Genomic DNA, 20,102 nt, shown 5'->3' with positions numbered 1-20,102 from the left:
TAATATTTCGCTGGCAGACCAAAGTGACTGGATGTCAGTGTGGCCAGTTGTGAAGGCCTGAGCGAGTTAATACGCTCTCTGGGTGTCCCGCCCTTTTGGGATTCACAGGTGTGGGCCTAGTGGGACTGTCTATTTTTACTTTTCCTGTTTCCACTTGCTGTGTAAAGGCTTTTGGATGAGTGTGGCTGTTTTTGTTTGAGGGCTTTATATTAATATAATATAATATAATATAATATAATATAATGTAATATAATATAATAAGATGATCATTTAGATTTACAGCATTTATCAGTCGCTCATATATACACAATCAGTAGTTACAGGGACAGTCCCCCCCTGAAGCAACTCAGGGTTAAATGTCTTGCTCAGGGTCACAATGGTAGTAATTGGAGTTTGGACCCATGAATTTGTGGTCTTCTGGTTTATAGGCGAGTGTGTTGCCCTCTAGGCTACTGCCACCCCTGGTCATGTGACTGTGTTACAAGGTGGAATGATGTTTAAATACATGCGTCAGTGTGATGCAAAATGGCAGGTTGCACTGGTGTTGTTTGCCTTTCTTGAATAAATGCGCTGGTAATCTGTTTGCATGTTTGGCTTGGTAGTGGGCGTGGTCCCAAGATTAGAGCAGAGAACAATGAAATTATGGAGAGAAACAGAGGAGGAAGGATGGTGACAGGACTTTGTGCTACATCTGGGCTTGTGAAGTATTGACAAGGGAGGATAAAATATGTCCAGAATGACGTAGCAGGTTGCAAGAGTACTGTCTATCATCACTGCGGGCTCCTCCCATTTGAATTTTTGTTCATAAAAACATAATCGAAGTCCATATTCCGGGTGTCATAAATAATTACAGGGTACTTAGTTCCTCCTCTGCATGGCAGATAAAACTGGCAAGCAGTCCTTTCTTATTCTGTATAAATCTGTATATGTCTGTAAAAACTGAAGACGTATGACCTCCCCATGCGCTTTGTATTATCTAGCCCTTCACCGCTCTATAGAAATGAAAAATTACCACTCAAATACAGTGCTGCTTAACATCTCATGGAGAACGGAGGAGTTTTGTTGTCGACATCCAGTATCATCCCATGCAAAGCGGAGCAATTAGTATCATTTCCTTTCCATTATCGCTTACCCTGGTACTTCCTTTACACACACTCACTCTGTCCAAATCTGTCCAAACGCGGCAGTTGTGTTTTTTTTTTAATCGGTTTCTCTCAGTTAGGCCACATTTTCCGGATCTGAATTTGACACGGGCGACAGCTAGATGAATAATATTGCATTATATGACTGTCAGCACTTCATCATGACGGGATTGCGCTGGGAAATGGGTTTCATGGCGCTGCTGAGAGAGCGAGAGCGCGCGAGAGAGAGACATGTTACCGCTTATTCTTTGCTCATAGAAAAATTCACTACAGGTGAGGCGGGACATTATTCATTTTGCAGCTGCTGACAAGCCAAACACAACCCACCCCCTCACCCCACCGACAATAACCAGTAACCAGGAGCTGACGGTGAGACATGCGCCATTCACGATACTCGTGCCACCGAGATGTCGTCGGCGTGACAGTAAAATTCTGTGGGGATGAGATGTTTTCATCCCGGATTGTCAAGAGGTGCAGCAGTGAATTAGAAATTCCAACTTCTTCCTTGCAAAAAAAAAAAAATGCAGATTAGTGACTGTAACTTGAAGGAAGTTGTTTTTTAAAAAAAAAAAAAAAAACCAGCTGCCGCTTTTGTGCTTTCTCCAGTGCTTTTTTCTGCACTCTCAGATCTCACGCCGTCCCGGCTTCCGACTTGCCTTTTCGGCGACGCAGCAATAAGAAAGGCCCATGACATTCCCGCCGCACTGCCTGCTCTGCACTTGCCAGGAAACCACTGAGCCGCTGTGAGCAGCTACCGGCGCGGGACAACGCCGCGTTTACTGGGCCTCGAGTGCTGCTGGAGCCCCTTCCCACGTCCTTCTTGCCTGGCCGGATTGGCCGTCCATGTTGTGACGTTGCCGTAACTCACGCCACGGTGCAAAGTGTTGCCGGCGGGGCTGAAATTGAGCCCTGTTGCAGTTGAGGCGGCCCGGGAATTATGGCCCATGAAACCTGCGGCCCTTTGTCTCAGCGCGAAACCCACTCTGCAGTGTAATTTAACCCGCCGATGGGCCGTGAGATCAATCAGGCCCCGAGGAGCCGGGGAGGGGGGAAGCAGAGCACGAGTACACCTCCCTTTTTTTTTCTAAATCTCTGTGTGCAAGGTGGGTCCGGTTAGTGGGTCGCTGGGCCCCGGATCTGGTCCTGGGACATCCCAGTGACGGAGGTCCGCTCCAGTTGACCTTTGTGCCACATTTTAAGTGCATATGAGAGCATAAATATTTGACGTGTGCACAGATGGACATCTGCCAGGAGGAGACACTAAAACCCGTCTTATGGACTTCGCTTGGCAGTTGCTCTGGTTCGCGGTGCTTTCGCTTGATTAAAAGCGAGCGGGGAGTTTGTCGTGAGCGGTAGGTGCAAGCGCTGGGCTGACAGCTTAACTGCTGATTATTCAAACCTCTTAGGCTAAGCCAGAGTGCCTTCTCTGTCTCTCTCTCTCTTTCTCTCTCTCCCTCTCATTTCAGTGTATCTCCATTTTCATTGAGAAGGAAGAAATGGCAGCGGCTGCTCCGCCACTCAGCTCCAGGATCAGTGCTCGCCATGACTCCGTGCAGCGGAGAAGCTTTATTTAGACATAATCCGCAAGAAATGTCACAACTCCTGAGTGCCTTGGTCAGGCTCTTCCTTCTCCTCGACTCCTACCTCGAGGGGGGGGGGGGTGTCGGCGAATCACGTGGTGCAACAGGGGGAAGCAATGGGACCTTATGCCACCCATGCAGTACAAGACTTGGAAAAGATCTGGAAGATCTTCTGACTTGTAGACCAGTCACAGACTGCGGGTCTGACTGGGACACTTTTTTTACAAGGCTGAGCTGTTGTACTGCATTCGTCAGTTGTTCTGAGTCCTGATTGGTTAGTTCCAGAACTCATTGGTATTGAGCTTTAAACAGCTCAAATGGCTGCAAAGCAAATTAAATTGCATGACACTTTATTCTAAATAAATTCTTTTCACCCCACTGACCAGTCAGAGGTGAGATGTGTAAAGTGTAAACTGTAAAGTGATCCGAGCCTCTGAGCGGCGTGTGGTCTGAATTCAGACGTGCCGTAAAGCACGTGGCATCCTATTTGAGACCTTCCACGGTCTCGAACAGACTGCTTCCTCTCGTTGTTGGTTCCGCCATCGGTTCCCTCCGGCTCCTTGGCAGAGCCTCAGACACCGCTGCGGTGCGGCTATACCAACGGGCAGATTGTCCTCAGTGGGGTGGGCGGAAAGGGAAAGGTGTGATGCACTGCTGAAAGTCCTCCTTGGCTATTGTTAGCAGCGTGTCGGACGCGATCTGAAACGAAGACACCAGGACGCAGGCCGCTCGGCCGCTCGGCCTTCGTGCAAATGTTAAAGCGGGTCTTCCTCGCGCCCCCTTTTTTTCTGCAATAAATCTGCTTGCCTGACACACTTTTTTTTTTTCTCTTCACCCGAGCTGTTTGTGTTCACTTCCCGAAGCATCTGCACAGCTAAGTCAGCAGTACCTCCGCAATGTGCGTGAGCAGATGGAGAGAAGAAGCGTGGCAGTAGCACGGGCTCTCCGCCGGTGGATGCGTGTGTCTGCGGTCTGAGGCGGCAGATTAGGCGCAGTGAACAACCAAGGAAACCAGGCTCAAAATCACATTTTTTTGGGAATTTCAAAAATCAGATGGGGGGGGGGGGGGGGTCTAAACAATTTTGTTAAAGTGAAAATAAATGCATTAGCGCACGTGGGCAGTCCGACGCCCTCTGCGGTTTAAAGTAATTAACGGCTGCTGCTCGATTCTGACATTTTGAACGGAGCGTCGCGAAAAAAATAAATAGATAAATGAGAGAGAGAGAGAGACTCAATCAGCTTCCTGCAGGCAAATCTGAGTCGCAGATTACTTAGCCCGACTTGATCTCTCCCACAAGTTTCGGGAGTCTGATCCACGCGCTAATTCCGCTCCATCATCTTCTCCGAGTGGGGCGCAGACCGTGACACCGTGACACCATCCATCGTTTCCCTTAAACCTCAGCGTTGTAGGCAAAATAGACGATACCGCTTTCTATTCTTCTCCAGCCTTAAAAAAAGATGTCGGGGTTGGTAAGGTCGAGATTCAAATCTGGGGACGTCTCTTTCGAATTTTCCAAAAGAGCCTTTTACAGGATTAAGACTTTAAGGACTCAAAATCATCAAAGTCTTTGGATGTCACTCCTTTGTGTGGAGGGAACGCTTCCCTACTGGAGGTATGGAGGCGTCAAGCGTTTCGCTAAACGCCACCGCGTATCTCATTCCCTCGTTTAGAAGGCTAATTCCCGCAATTTCTTCTTCATGCTGAAGTATTAACCTGTGCATTCAAATTAGCATTATAAGCTCTGAGGTGGCACAACGTAAAGGAGTTGAAAGGAGTCATTAGCTATCTCAGCAAGTTACGAACCGCCATCTGTTTAGCTGTCTCTTAACAGTGGACTCTGAGCAGATTACACCACTGGTCATCAATCTTCAGGAAACCTTAATAAGTATGTTATCCATGTCTGGAACTGTATTCTAAATGCTTTTAAACGTGGAGCTCGTGGAGCATGTTTGCTAACGTCGTATCACATTTTCACAGTTGGCCTTTGATAATGTCAGATAAGACTAAAAACAATACAGTTGTGAAGTTAGGCCCTTGACTCCTTAATGGTAACTAGCAAGGCCCTTTTCTCGGTCTGGTGTGTTTTAGTTCCAAGATGGTGGTTTTGAAGGTGGTTTGTGTAACTGAGGAACTGAGTAAAGAAGAAACCGCTCTGGTTTTGACATTTTTGTTTTGTGTGTTTGTGGGTGTGTGGGGCTAACAAATGGGTATTCAACTAAATAATACAAACATAAAAAAAAAACATTTGTTCACGGTTATTCAAAGTACGTAATATCTCTGTCGTAGTGCCACCTGGCGCTAGAGGCCGCCACTGCACACTGGACATTATGAAAGGGAAGATTTATTATGCGGTGTGGGAATTTCAGTACTGTGCTTTATTCAGAACCTTCACTCATTCACTTTATAGTACATTATGCAGGAAATAAACCAAAAGTTAAATTTGGTTTGTCTTTGCTTGGTCTTGTTGTATAAGTGTGTTGACCATATCATGCACGGATTCATTGTTAATGTAACAAAACATATTTTGCTCATTTGTTGCTATATCAGCATTAAATGGCTAGCCCAAATCAATGAAAAGTTTGTTCATTATTAAAACCTAATGTCATTTGTGTTGCTGTTTACTGTGTCAACTGTAAATGAGTCGATCCAATTTTTTCCTTCAAATGTCATTAAGCATTTTCAGTAATGTTGCTTCACATCAATATTCTCAGTGCCTCTTTGCCTGTGTTCTGATCCTCTGCCACACACCCTTGGAGCCTGCACCTGTATCTGCTGATCCCCATGGGCTTTGAGGACTCTCCTCTAACCCCTATGCTTTGCCTTACCTCATGTCTATATAGACCCAGTGCAGTTGCTGTACCTGAATGATCTGTTTATGTATTTATTTTGTCTGGAAATGCATTTTGCTGATGAACATACATCCGGAAAGTATTCACAATGCATCACCTTTTCCACATTTCATTATGTTACAGCCTTATTCCAAAATGTATTAAATACAAATACAATACTCATAATTCTACACCGAACACCCAATAATGACAAGGTGCAGACATTTTACTTGAGGTTTTGGCAAATTTATTAAAAACAAAAAGATGAGAAAGCACATGTACAACCTTTGCTGTGAAGTTGTTTTTTTAAAGTTCAAAATTTAGCTCAGGTGCGTCCTGTTTTCTCTGATCCTCCTTGAGATGTTTCTGCAGCTTAATTGGAGTTTTCCACCTGTGGAGGAAACAGTTGATTGGACATGATTTGGATAGGCTCTGTCTGTAGAAGGTCCCACAGTTGACAGTTCATGTCAGAGCATAAACCAAGCAAGTCAAAGGAATTGTCTGTAGACCTCCAAGACAGGATTGTCTCCAGGCACAAATCTGGGGAAGGTTACAGTAAAAAGGTCCCAATGAGCACAGTGGCCTCTATCATCCATGAGTGGAAGACATTCAAAGCCACCAGGACTCTTCAAAGAACTGGACGGCATCCTAAACTAATCTAATGAGGGAGAAGAGCCTTAGTCAGGGAGGTGACCAAGAACCCAATGGTCACTCTGTCAGAGCTCCAGAGGTATTCTGTAGACAGAGGAGAAATTTGTAGAAGGACAACCATCCACCAATAAGGCCACACAGAAACCACTCCTTAGTCAAAAGGCACGACACCCTGCCTGAAGTTTGCCAAAAGGCACCTGAAAGACTTTTGCTCACCTTGAGAACAAAATTCTGTTGTCTGATCAAAGATGATGCCAGGCATCACGTTTGGAGAAAACCTGGAAATCAACCACCGCTCATCACCAGGCCAATACCATCCCTACAGTAAAGCATGGTGGTGTCAACATCATGCTGTGGGGATGTTTCTCAGCTGCAGGAACTGAGAGACTAGTCAGAATAGAAGGAAATGTGACTGCAGCAATGTCCTGGATGAAAACCTCCTCCAGAGCACTTGAACTCAGACTGGGGTAATGGTTCGTCTTTCAGCAGGACAGCGACCCTAAGCCCATAGCCAAGATATCAAAGGAGTGGCTTCAGGACAACTCTGTGAACGTTCTTGAGTGGCCCGGCCAGAGCCCAAACTTGAATCTGATTAAACATCTCTGGAGAGATCCTAAAATGTATGTGCACCAATGCTTCCCATCCAACCTGATGGAGCTTGAGAGGTGCTGTAAAGAGGAATGGGCCAACCTGGCCAAGTTTGTGGCATCATATTCAAAAAGACTTGAGGCTGTAATTGCTGCCAAAGGTGCATCGACAAAGTATTTAGGAAAACTGTGAGTCCTTCTTGTATAAAGGGTGCAGATTGTAACGCTGTTATAATTCGTTCTCCTGACATGTAATATATATTTTACACAGTTCCTTTTTATGAACATGATTTATTATAGCACGAGGAACAGGCCACAAATAATAAACAGAGGAGTGTCTGCTGATATCTCAAGGCCTTTCATTGTTCTTCGCATGTGAGGTATTATCAATGTTCCTACTTCCTAATTTACATGGAAATGACAGGCAAAAAAACATATACTGTACATTACAGTAGACATTTCTGTGGAAAAATACAAGGACTACTATGTAAAATCGAAATACAAAAAAAATTATAATAATACATTTTCTCTTTCTTCTCCGTGAATTGACTTTGTTTTGTCCAGTGATTTACATATCGGAGTGCCAGAAGACTCCTTGATTTACCATAGATTTTCTCATCTGTCCAGTTCAGAGTATGAAGATCATAGTTATTAGCAGTGTTATCTTCACTCTACCTTATCCTTGTTTTGCATTGTTCACACAGGGTCAAGACTTATAATTGCTTAAATACAATTTGGATTGATATGGCAGATAAATACATATCTCCAAATCAAATGTCCTTTTTCACAAATAAACATAATTGAGCAGTTATCTGGTGACACTTTATCCATATACTTTTTTAAACTGTGATTCAATAAATGTAACAAGCCCAGTTAAATATTTTTTTAATGATAGACCATGCCTTAATAAGAGTTGACTAAATGATCAGCTTGTGTATTAAAATATGAAAGAACCTGTACAGCTTGTTCAGCCAGTAAATCCTGTAGACAGTGATGTATTATACACTTTATAAATGAATTTGTGGTACAAATATCTAACATAACTGTCAGCCAAATTTTTTTTGTTTTTCGTTTTTTTACATCATGACAGTATCACTGACTGTATAAATACTTCAGCATTTTGGGCTCCCTACACAAGATCTAGCCACCTAATTCATTTATTAGATGGCCTTATCCAGAGCGACTTACAATTAGTAGTTACAGAGACAATCCCGCTTGCAGCAACTCAGGGTTAAGACCACAGTGACTTTGTGGTCTTCTGGTTCATAGGAGAGCTTCTTACCCACCAGGCTACTACCACCCTACTATTACTACGCTGGAAAAAGTAAACCGCAGCTGTTGTTTGTTTGATGTGTTTTTCTCATTACACTAATTAAAAAATACTAGTTTGCTCTTTTAAGCTAATCTGTCTAATTTATGCTTATGAGTAAAACATTTTGTTTTTTTCTTTGTTTCTCGGGAACATTTTCAGCACAGCGTGACTCGAGTAAAAACGAAAGTTCCCTAATATTAACTGGCATATTATAGCTCACAGTGTCATCTTGTCAAGTCGACCTTCAAAGTCCGAAGTAAGTCCACATACTGGACCTAACTCATGTTAATTGCCATAAATGGCAAATACCTGTATATTTTGAGCAGTTCAGATGTACCAAAAGTTACATTTTCTGGACGCAGTGGCGATTGTGATTTGTAGTAAAACGTTGCTAGTTGGTGTGTAATCCAATAAAACGAATATGATGTGTCTGCCATGTTGGTTTTAAATACACTCTAAGTGAATCGCTGACATTGAGCCTTACATTGCTAAAGTGTTGTTATTACATTCACGCATACATAAGGAGACTTTAACACAATGTTTCTACATCATATGTTCATGACGTTATGCTATACTATATACTATTGTGGTGTGGCCTGCAGTAAAACAGTATTATTATTAAATTATTTCACCATTATTATTATCATTATGCTTTAGTGTCGTATTAGCGAGCATTTACAGAAACATATGGAATATTCTGTCTGCTTTGATAGATAAATAAGGTTGAGTAATGTTGGTGCTAGAAGCTCTCCTTTGAGAGTTGCTTTGTTAGTTCTTTGCTATCATCATACTGCAAAACTAATTAAAATTAAATTTCTAAATCTATTAAAAATAGATAAGCCTGCCACTTCTGGGCCAGGACTAAATAATGCTTTCTGGAGTCTGTCCTCCAGAGTATAGAGCTCCAGGGCACCATACAGAGGTTACAGAAGAAAAAAAATAAATTAAACGCTGAAAGTGTACATTCAGTTTATAACAAAATGCTATTTTACTACGGGCTTGTGCATCGCGTGACAGTTATACGGAGAGACTCAGGATGGTTAGGTGGATGGATGGACGGTGGAACAGACAGGTCTGGTGTCCACATTATATTTCGCTATTTCCCCACATTTTTACATAGACATCAAGGGGGGGGGGCTGCAGCACCCGGGCCGAAGGACTTAACTCCAGGAGCATAAAGATGTCCGAGCTTCATAGATCATTGGCGTGCAGCGCAGAAGCCGGTTGTGTGCAAGCGCAGAGGTGCTGGAGGCCGACAAGGTCGAACAAAGGTGCTTATGAAAGGCCATTCGCATGCAATTAAATCCAAGGGCATGTATAAACGTCGTATTGTCTGTGTGCCGGTGGAAGATGGGTGGGATTCTCAGCAGGTTGTGGGGATGAGCCCTAATACAGCAGGCTATTGTGCATTTGTGATAATGAGTAGCAGTGCTGTAAACAAGGGCGTTCGAGTTAACCACATTATTAACCAGACTATTGACCTTTATCTGTCGTCCTCCAGCCTCCTGTTTATGATGGGGCTTTCTGCCTTAAATAGATGCGCTTACCAGGACATAAATCAAGCACAATAATGTTGGGAATATTAATGCGGTGCATAGCGATTTATCTACTGCTCGCAAATAAATGTTATGACAAGGGTGAGGTCTGTCTGAACCTATTAAAGGTACTCTAATTAAAGGCATGAAGTTATATACTTCAGTCATACACCAGGATCTCTCAGGACAGTCAGGATCTTTATGACCCAAAGTCATTTTTCAAATAATTAATATAATGTTTTGTGAGTAATAGGGGGTTTGTTGATCAGTAATTGCTACATTACACATTTATAAAGTCCATAATAGCTAATTAGGGAAAAAAGCTAAACTCAGTTTTATGTAATATGTTAAGTTTTAGATGTTTATCCGCTGTTTTTCACATAACCTTGAGCGACTCTGCAAAAATGTACAGATATAATTCATCTATATTCATCTATGTTAAGTTATGGAAATATTTTCTTCATATAATAATATCTACTTCACTCACATCTTTGTGTATGGCAAAATATAGATTTGCGCTGTAAAAGGTGCTGCATCCTTATTTTGCACTTCACAAGCACCCCAGACCTGGAATAAGGCCGTAATAGGCCCGTCTGTGGGTTCTTTTGTAGGAGAGTGACAACCCCAGAGGTCTGCAAGGTTCCTTTTTTTCCTGTTCTGCTCACTTTTTGCTTACCACCTCCTGGCCTTTTCTTTGTGTGGCTGATATCACTGTGCTCTGTTGGCTCTCTGCGTTGTGTCCCAGTCTGCTGAAACTGCAACTGCAGCTTTCAAAGCAGGATTTTTCCACACGTTAGTAACACACTTAGCAGCAAAAACTTTGTGCAAGCATTCACCAATACCCTCATCTACCCTATTTGTTAAAGTACTGTCTATGAAGTTGTGTGTGGAATTAAAACTGTGGCAGACACTGGTTACGTGTTGAATCGTGTGGAAATGCATGATAACATGGTTTCAAAACCCCAGAAATGCACAAAAAGAGCTGCTAATGTGGAACCTTTCTAATACAGCGTCTTTAACGACGTGCTTAAACAGTTAAACCGTTCATGTCTTAATACTACAAATTGACTGCAGTCCTGATTATTGTGGTTTATGGACAATATGATAATATGATAACATTTTTTGGAAGAAAAATCTGAGGCGATGAAATGATAGAGCCGTATTATGTGCCGGAATAATATCTTCCAAAAAACACAATGCATCTGATAACTTACAGTTGAATTTCAGATTATTACACTTCACTTTGTGTGTAAATGGTGGCAACGGACAGTAGCAAAAAAAAAAGAAGAAAATGTCTACTGGCATCCCTGGATTGGTCTTGTGTTTTGCAGCTATTTATTATTAATCCTCATAATATAAATAGTTTAAATGGTATTCATTTTTCCAAAAATTCTAAATGGCAAAATATTGAAGAGACTTGTAGCAGAAAATGGCACGTCTTGGTCTTAAAATATGCCACACTGTGTTTTTTCTTGTTTGCCTCATTGTCCAATGTTTTTAAAAAATGAACCTCATGCAGTGAAATCTAGGATTTTAGTAGGATTTAACTAGAGAGCCAGGGATCTTGCCATAGTCTAACGTATGTTTGCTCTTCAATCAGAGCAGACAGGCCCATGGCCAAGGGGTCAATTGATAATCTGTGAAGGTGAGGATATGAAGGAGGGAAATACCAGCAAAAGCAATAGAGCAGTATTAGCTTTTAGCTTTCATAAAAAATGCATGTCGTCTGATTTATGTGCCGAAACGCTGCCGAATTTCATATAGTCTTTGGGATGCCCTGGAGTGTGTCTGTGTTAGAACAGAGGTTCAAAACGGGTTTCCTGGTGTCAGGCACACCCTCGCTGTACCTGGATCTGGGCAGGACTGTGCTATGTTAAGGTTTTTCATAGATCTGTCAGTTTTTTAAAGATATTTATTAGTGTGGATATGGTTTTGTAATGCAGCTACAATGCTAAATGAATTTAGGTACTTCAGATTTGTTGCTCAACACTCTGGATTTACAGTAGAATAAGCAGAGATAAGACCCAGGAGCAGGCTGAAAAGATTTCTCTGTGATCTTGCGGCATATTTTAGCTTCACTTCTCTGTGTCACTCTGGCTTTAGAAAGCCTCTGTTTGACAGATTGGTTCTGGGTGACAGTATGATTGCGGCCATAAAGTTGTCGTTTGTTTCTGTGGCAGTGATCGTAAAAGGCCAGTAGGGGGCGATGCTTCCTAGTTCAGTTTCTGCGCGGCCAGAGTTTGGAGGACAAATGTCTGGATGTAATGAATTCAATTCCGTTTTTAATTAATTTTGTTCATGTGCTTACCCTTATTTTTCACAGTGTTGTCAGTGGAGGACTGACCTTGTATTAAATTCACAGAAACAAAATTTATAAAAGTGTATGTATGATGTGTAGTTACATATTTAATTTAATTTGATTTCATTAAATTAGGAAAATCAATGTCATAAGATTTTAGTGGTCACTCAGAATTTTTTATTACTGTTCATTTTGCAAAGATATGATCATGTCATTTGTTTTGCTGCAATTGATTAATTGTAGCATTTTTATATGCACAGAGACGTAAAGCAGTATTTAAATGCGTTGGTGACGCTAATGCTTTATGGTGTAATATTTTCATGTATTTGGCCTCTTCTGATGTTCCCTTTTTAAGAACACATAATTCACCATTAGAGGGAGCCGTCATTGTAAAAATAAGGCTTAGTCTACATGTTGGCTTTATACACAAACAAAAAAGAAAATGTCTGTTTCTGTCCCCTTTTTTTCAGCCTGTTTCTCAGAGGATAATCTCCAAAAGCACTTGGATCTGGAATCTAGTCCCTAATCCCACAGAAAACAATGTAAGGAATTAATCTGTACTTTGATTCTAAATTCAAGGAAAGTATTTATTAATTTGTGTGTGTCGCAAATAATATCAGACAATATGATTATTTCTTTCCACACACGGATGTGATTGCTGTAATTTAATGTCATTGCTAATATTTAATATGTATTCTTGTGCCATTTTACAGAGAGAATCTACATTTAATTTGAAAACGGGAGCTGAGTAAGAGTCGTCTGTAAAGGAAGCAGTGAGGTAGCAACAGCCTGACAAGTATGCCTGCCATTCCCTCACAATATTCATATGAAATGATATTTGGTCACATGCTCACCATCTGCTACTCTACTATGTCTTGGTCAAGGTGGAACTGCCCTGGACAGACGGAACCCTCCGCAGTCTTCTGGAAGTGTGGCAGCGTTTGGTCACATGACCTGGAAGCGAAAACCCAAGAGACTTTTGGGACACCTCGTTGGTGAGGAGCTCAGCACAATGTATGCAACGTTCACCTCCCCTCGTCACACTTACGCAGCGGCGCAGATGTAACGTCGGCGTTTTTTTAAAGCCTCTCCTCTCCGCGTCCTGGACTCGCCTTTAATGAGAGAAATCAGCAAAGCATGTGATGAGCGAGTCGGTGCACATATGGCGCACGTATTTTTGCCCATGCTCTTGGGGCAAGCCCCATCCCGGCTGCAGGGGAGGCCGTGACGTGGACGAGGTGCAACGTATGGCATCCACGCCTCAGTGGCAGCTCCTGCCTCTTTGACCTTTTTTTTTTTTAAAACATACACACGTTTCGCTTTTTCCTTCTTTCTTTCCTTTTGTAACCCTCGCTTCAGAATGGGCCGGTTACCAACCTGGGAAGAAGTCTAAAGGCTGATGAACTGATCCCGCGGTAGAACAGCTGTGCTCTTCCCCTCTCACTTCCCTCCGCCCACCGTCTCCATTTATGCCCTGAGCGCCTCACCTCAGGTGAGTCCCTGCCTCCGTCCCGCCCCTCGGTACCAGTTCCCACGACCGTGTGACCTCTCACAGGCTGTAGATATAAGAATAAACTTTGAATAATGATTCTTAAAAAAGCAAACTAATGAAACAACACATCAGAAGGTTGCCGAGGTGCCACAGAGGTGCCACTGAGCAAAGCACCGTCCCCACACACTGCTCACCAAGGGTGATGGTTAAAAGCACAGGACACATTTCACTGGGTGCATTGAGTGCTGTGGTGTGGTGTGTCACATGTGACAACTAATCAATGTCACTTTATTAGGTTCTGTCCTCACATAGTAGCCGCGATTAGTGGCGTGAAGCCAGCGACAAGAACAGTTGTTTAATATGTTAATTCATTAAGCTTCTTTACAACGCGTTCATTTATTTCTTTATTGCTGTGGTTTATTTCTGTGATCTGGACATTGTTGCCTGCTTGTTTCCCATTACTTTGCCTCTTACGGCCTGGACCGCAGACACCTCTGAGGTGCATCTCATGGGAGCTTTTGTCCTTTGTCATCGCAACTAGTTTTGCCACATTGGCAGCTTTTGCTCAAGGGCGATCAGTACAGGAGCTGCAGAATCACGAATAAAAATAACCCTGGTAGATCCTCTAATGCTTACTGCCACACGTTCGGTCGGAGGGGGAAGCCCAGAGCTCGGTTGTGAACCCGTGGCCTGTGTACACATGACCTGTGCACTGGAAGAGAATGCAATGCAGATAGAATATTATGCACAAGTAGCCAGCGAATATCTAGTAAAAGAAATGAAAAAGCCCTTTATTTATTTAGTCTTATATCAGACCTTGAATTAATACACAAACAAACTATTTATGTGTGTGTGTGTGTGTGTTTTGTAGAAGAAGACAGTGAAATATGTTTGATGAAACCGTTTTTTCGGAGTGACCTATTTTTACACATACACCATTTATCAGACGCCTTTATGCACATCGACTTTGTGGCCTTCTGGTTCATAAGCAGGTGTTTTACCCACTGGGCTAATTTTTTAATCCCTCTTTACCTTCATGGCGACTTTGTTCACCATTGTCATTATCACAAACCCCTTCATGAGCTGTAAACGTTCACTCCCTTCCTAGAAGCTCCTCGCTTTGGAGGGACTTAAATGTTTCTGTCTGTTTTGTTTTTTATTACATATCCTCATGTGTGATATTTCAAATTCCTTTGTCTTCAGTTTTGTTCTATAAATATATATATATATTGGGTATTGTATTGAACAAAACTGACGACATATATTTAATGTATTTATTTGTTTATTTATTTATTTTACTTATTATATATAATTAGTGTGTTCATCTCGGTGTAAAAAGCATAACACATCACATGCCGGAGTGCAGGAATTGTTTAAAAATCAACAATAAAAAATGAACAGAAAGAATGAGCAAGGCTTTTACTTGAACATGTTTTTTTATTTATTTATTTTTTTGGGTAGGCACTGTTCTTGACTGAGGTTGAAATTTGCATCATTATTTTACATTAATACATTAAAGCATAAAAGGTCAGTGGCCATTTTTACAGATGTGTGAAAGTGTGTGATTTCAGCTACTCTGGCATTTTTGTGGAGAAGAATGATGATGTCTAAAAGATGAGTTGTTGAGTTGATGAGTTGTTAATTGGAGTTGTTCTTAACAATGCTTGGTTGGCTGATAGACAGGGCAGAGACAAAAAAAAAAAAAACAAGAGAACAGAGAGGAAAGATACAAGGTCATATGGGCCAAATTTGCCTGCATGTTAATGCTAAAAACACACACGTTTTTATGGAAACGCCGTTTACAACGCCGGTTGCTTGACGCCGCCTGGTCTGTGCACGTGCTCAACGCGGTTAAAAGCCGTTCTGTCACCATGTGCTGCAGAGTTTCACCTCTTACCTCTGCATCCCTGCCACATCGACACCGTCTGAGCGGCTGTTTCCTGCAGCAGGCAACATGGCCTCCGAGAAAAGAGCGAGCCTGAGCCGGGAGCGTGTGGACATGTTTGTGCGAGTGTGAGAGCTTGTGGGTGTGTTCACCTGCAACAGTGTGTGCATCTGCAGTGTAGTGTAGGGAACAAGTTCTGACATTCAAACAAATTCAGTTAAATTTTCTGATTGATATTGTTCTTTTATAAATTATTTGTTGTTCTGGCACCACAGGTGGCACTTAAAAGTCTCTATATTTTGCAGACATAAAGTGTTTTTTGTTTTAGTCCATTTTAATTTTAGTTTTTTTATTATTATTATAACAGCTCAAGGAGCACAATGTTTGTGCATTTTCTAAAGAGTTTAGTTCTGTTTTTGAATAAAGGGTTGGAAATGAATGCACATTTTTTAAAATGTGTTTTTATCAGATTCTCAGATTAATGAATCGATTATTTAAATAATCATTAGAAGCAGTCTTATTTTCCTGCAAGGCAGTGCTCTATGAATCACATGTCAATTACTGTTTTAAAAAATGCTTCATTTGTTATACATCAGCTATGGTTTCAACTTTAATCTGTATTGATTAATTGGGGCAGGGCCTATTACACAAAAAATCAGTGTCAGTCAATCTGCACTAATGACATGTAAAAAAGACTATGTTGTGTGAGAGAGACCAGAGTGTAGAAAAAAATCTTTCTCCCTCCACACAAAAGCACTGTATTCAACCACTCCAACTTGATGTTACCTGGCAGAAAGAGGCATGGCACAATAGAGGTTAAAAATGAACAGTTTCTAATTTATTAACACCGGTAAATAATTATTGTAGTTACATGTGAATATTGAATGTAAAAAGGTACCAAGGTTACAGAGAAAACAGAAATAAGAAGAAAGAGTAAAGAGGGAGAAGAGAAAAAGACTCAGAAGCCTTCCGGCTTCCGATAGAAAACCCCTGAGCAAGAAAGCTCAGTCCCTTTTTCCACATGTGAGCAGACCTTTATACCCCTGGCCTACAGGAAGTTGTCACTGACCAATCAGAACCTGTTGTTTCTGATGTCATGCCCCCAGTGCCTCCCATTTGGGGAAGACAAAGAGAGTGGGCGGTCCTGACGGCTGACACTTCACACGTTGCGGTCAGACAAAAGGCATGTAAAACAGAGGTGTTGAATCTTCACGCACAACTATTGACACAGGAATGTCTCAGACAAAAGGCATGTAAAACAGAGGTGCCGAATCTTCACGCACAACCACCGACACAGGAACGTCACACATCTTCTTGTAGACATCTGCTATGCAAGACAAAAGCATGGTCCTGCGACACCCAATCTTACAGGCACAAGTGAAAGTGAAAGTCATTGTGAAACACTGCAGAACAGCACACGGTGACACAACAAAATGTGTCCTCTGCTTTTAACCATTACTCAGTGGTGCCCTTGCGGCTTGTGATTGGAACCAGCAACCATCTGATTACGGGGCTGCTTCCTTTACTGCTAGACCACCACTGCCCCAGCAATGATTAAGTGTGCAGTTAGTCATATTTCATATTTAGATCATTCAGATTGAAAGTATTTTTATTTCCTCAAATGTTGTCATAAAAAATCCAGAATCCAAATGATGAGGAGACCATAAATTGCTTTTGCAATAAACACATAGAGAGGTGAGCTGAACACATTCTGCACTGTAAGGTTTTTTTCTGGAGTGGAATTTAATAATACACAATCCTGCCCTGTATTTTATTTATTCATTTGTACACACTGTCATAGTACATTCCACATTTCCTGTCCAAATAAATAAAACAGAAGTCAAGCCCTGTGCACGGAGATGTACGGGAGTTTTGACAATAAATTTGGAATTGTGAATATATGCAAACGCTAATATCAATTTTATTTTACAAGGTTTTTTTTTTTAGTATTTCTTGATTTGGGGGGAATTTGTGCTGCACAAAAAGAATACAAATAGAAAAAAACTGTTTAGGGTTTTATTATGCTCTGGATCCTGCCAACGAATTTTTTTTTTTTCAGCCTCCCTCTCATTAGATAAATTAGTTTCCTCAATGAGACATGGGCAAAAAAGAAACTTAAATGCAAATCCGTTTTTCCTTTTGTTCATTCTGGACTTTTCCATCATTACTTTCCTCAGAAGCATTATGGTCTATACTGAGCCGGGCCAACCTCATGCATTTTGATCTGTGAAATGTGCGCAACCCCCATCCAACCATCATATGAGTGAAAGTAGTTCCCCCGGTGATCGGCGGTCAGAAATCCGATGTTTGTTTACCGCACAGGAGGACTCGACGTCGTGCTCCAGATAGCTGTAGAATCCTTGGCCGCATGGCTAATGATTCATTAAGCATGCTGTTAAGCATTGATTTGAAGGCGGGATTATGGACGTCGACATGCGCTCATCAATGTAAACCGACCCTCCCCACCCCCACTCTTCCAATGCTCATCTAGAGTTTGAGCTATATATATATATATATATATATATATATACACACACACACACACACACACACACACACACACCCTAACCCTAAAGGATGAACAACATATTGCGAATGCTTTGCACAGCGCCCTTTATGCGACAAATGCCATAGGTGAGAGTGTGACACTTTTTTTTTTTTCATTCCTTCTCATAAACAAACGGACCGTGCAGGGCCAGACGTTGTACGAACCTTGAAAACAGCCTCAGAGGTTAATTGAACACTCCCATGGCAACCGTGGGCTGGATGTATTCCAGGCCTAATATAAATCAGACTGTCCTATTTGCAGATTTTTATTTATTTATATATTTTTTGTGCGAAATCAGCAGTTTTGAGTTTGCGGAAGATAATATTTCTTTTTTTCTTTCTTTCTTTCTTTCTTTCTTTCTTTCTTTCTTTCTTTCTTTCTTTCTTTCTACTTTGCTCTCAGCTGTACAGCTGGTTCCCTGCGCCCCTCTCCTGAGAACCAAGACGGGGAGTATGCATGTAATGTGTCTTGCTAGACAGTTACTCCGCCACTGCGTTAAATAACGGCCTAATTTCCGTTTTGTCTCTTCTCTGTGATCTTTTCCCCCCTCTTCACACTTGCAAATTTGGGGATTATTGTGACCTTCGCAAAGCGCCGGCTCAGCTCAGGGTTGGGCTGGCATTAAGATTCTGCTTTGCATGATTCATACGTGTGACCCAGAATGCAGGCATCAGGGACGATGACTCCAGGGGGCGCTTCAGCACTGATCGTCCTCTGGTTAGCATTTCCTGTGGGGCAGGGGGGGTCCTCAAAAACACAACGATGAAGTGCAAACCCAGGTGTCTTGGTAGATCTCCCTGCACGTTCTGAGGACTGACTGGCCACCCCTCTAAGGGGCCCTTGCCCAAACCGACCTGCAGTGGCTCCGTTCTGCAGCAGATATGTCTTACTGCCCACGAGTTGAGGTGGCAGGCGCCCACCAGAGGCTTTTTGTTAACTCGGCCGTACGGTGTTCCTAGCCGAGACAGTGATGAATGTGGTTCAGGGGTGATGCTGTGTTGCACAGTGCATCTGAATTCCGTTTTTACCTCCTCTAATGGCGCCCAGTGCCCCTCCAAGGTTTTTTTATGAAGGCAAACGTGGCCGCAGATGCAGGCTGTACTTGATCCCTTTTCAAGCATCAACCCAGTTGTTTTGTGGACGGCCATGTGTATTTTCTGCTTTTATTTTTGCCCCAGTCTCCTTCTGGCGAAGTGTCCTGGCCGACCGCCGAACAAACCTAATCTTTCTGGCATCTTACACCCCAAGTTCAGAACCAGGGACTTTCTGGGTGCTGCTGTCAGGAAAGTTTACAAGTTATAGCTGCGCTTTTAGGTTTTATGATATGAAAGTAACAAGTAAGTTAGGCTTGAGTTCAGACGGCGCCGCGGCTGCTGCTGCTGTGCTCGGAGAGACGCAGCCTCTGGGACTCTGGGACAGTCAGAAAAAATATATGTCAGGCTGCAGGAAAGGCATTATGATTTTCATGAATGTAAATCATCATCATTGTCTGATATTGCTCACAGTGCTTTATAGGCTGCTTAGGACATTTTGTCTCGTGCAGTACAAGCGGGGCGGACCACTCTCTTTGGAAAGCCACAAATTCCATATTCAGTTTATTTGTACACAAATCTAACTGATTTAATCTGACATAGATCGTAGCATCAAAATCCAACGCATATACTAAACACATCAACCCGTAAGCCATGTTTTAATAGTAGGTGGTATTTTCAAGTACACCTCTACAGAATAAAGCATCGCAATTTAAGCAAATTACAATACATTTGTGAAATAATAAAACAGCTTTAAAGGCCCCTTGTGTTTATTGTTCTGTGCACTGTTTGGGGTTTTCCAGCAAATTAAAATATGAATTAGCATACAGTGCGTTTGGAAAGGTCAGTGAAATAGATCAGTTCCACGAGTCATTTCACATCCTGCTTAATTTAGCAAACAGGGACGTCATATTGATTGGCACGATATGTGTATAATAATATGTTTGAGGGATTGACGTTTTAAAGCCCATATGCAGGCACCATGACACAGGGTGACGCAGGGTGGTGTAGGCGACAATGCTCTCCCTGTTATGATTGTGTTTTGCACAGAACCATCATGGCCCTTCTTCTTATATATAACACACCCTCAGCATGCATATATATATATATATATATATATATATATATATGTGTGTGTGTGTATACATAAATATGTGTGTGTGTGTGTGTGTGTGTGTGTCTTTAATTCAAGGTCAGAGGTTAATTCATTA

At 42.0% G+C, this 20,102-nt stretch overlaps 1 protein-coding gene across 10 annotated transcripts in view; it reads left to right on the top strand.

The window, feature by feature from the left end:
• The window catches only part of pcbp3 (poly(rC) binding protein 3), a 45,441-nt gene that overhangs the window by 1,077 nt on the left and 24,262 nt on the right, over positions 1–20,102 (top strand). For 8 of the 10 annotated variants that reach the window (XM_028990907.1, XM_028990904.1, XM_028990905.1 and 5 more), the window contains exons 2-5: positions 12,406–12,477; positions 12,649–12,731; positions 12,820–12,930; positions 13,295–13,427. The gene's annotated coding sequence lies outside the window, so the exon portion shown is untranslated. Of the gene's footprint in view, positions 1–12,405; positions 12,478–12,648; positions 12,732–12,819; positions 12,950–13,294; positions 13,428–20,102 lie in introns of all 10 variants that reach the window. The other 2 variants (XM_028990896.1, XM_028990897.1) reach the window with 2 other exon arrangements.

Source organism: Denticeps clupeoides, chromosome 9, assembly GCF_900700375.1.
Source record: "Denticeps clupeoides chromosome 9, fDenClu1.1, whole genome shotgun sequence".
NCBI lineage: Eukaryota > Metazoa > Chordata > Actinopteri > Clupeiformes > Denticipitidae > Denticeps > Denticeps clupeoides.
The sequence above is the reverse complement of the archived record's forward strand: the minus strand, read 5'-3'. Positions and strand labels throughout refer to the sequence as shown.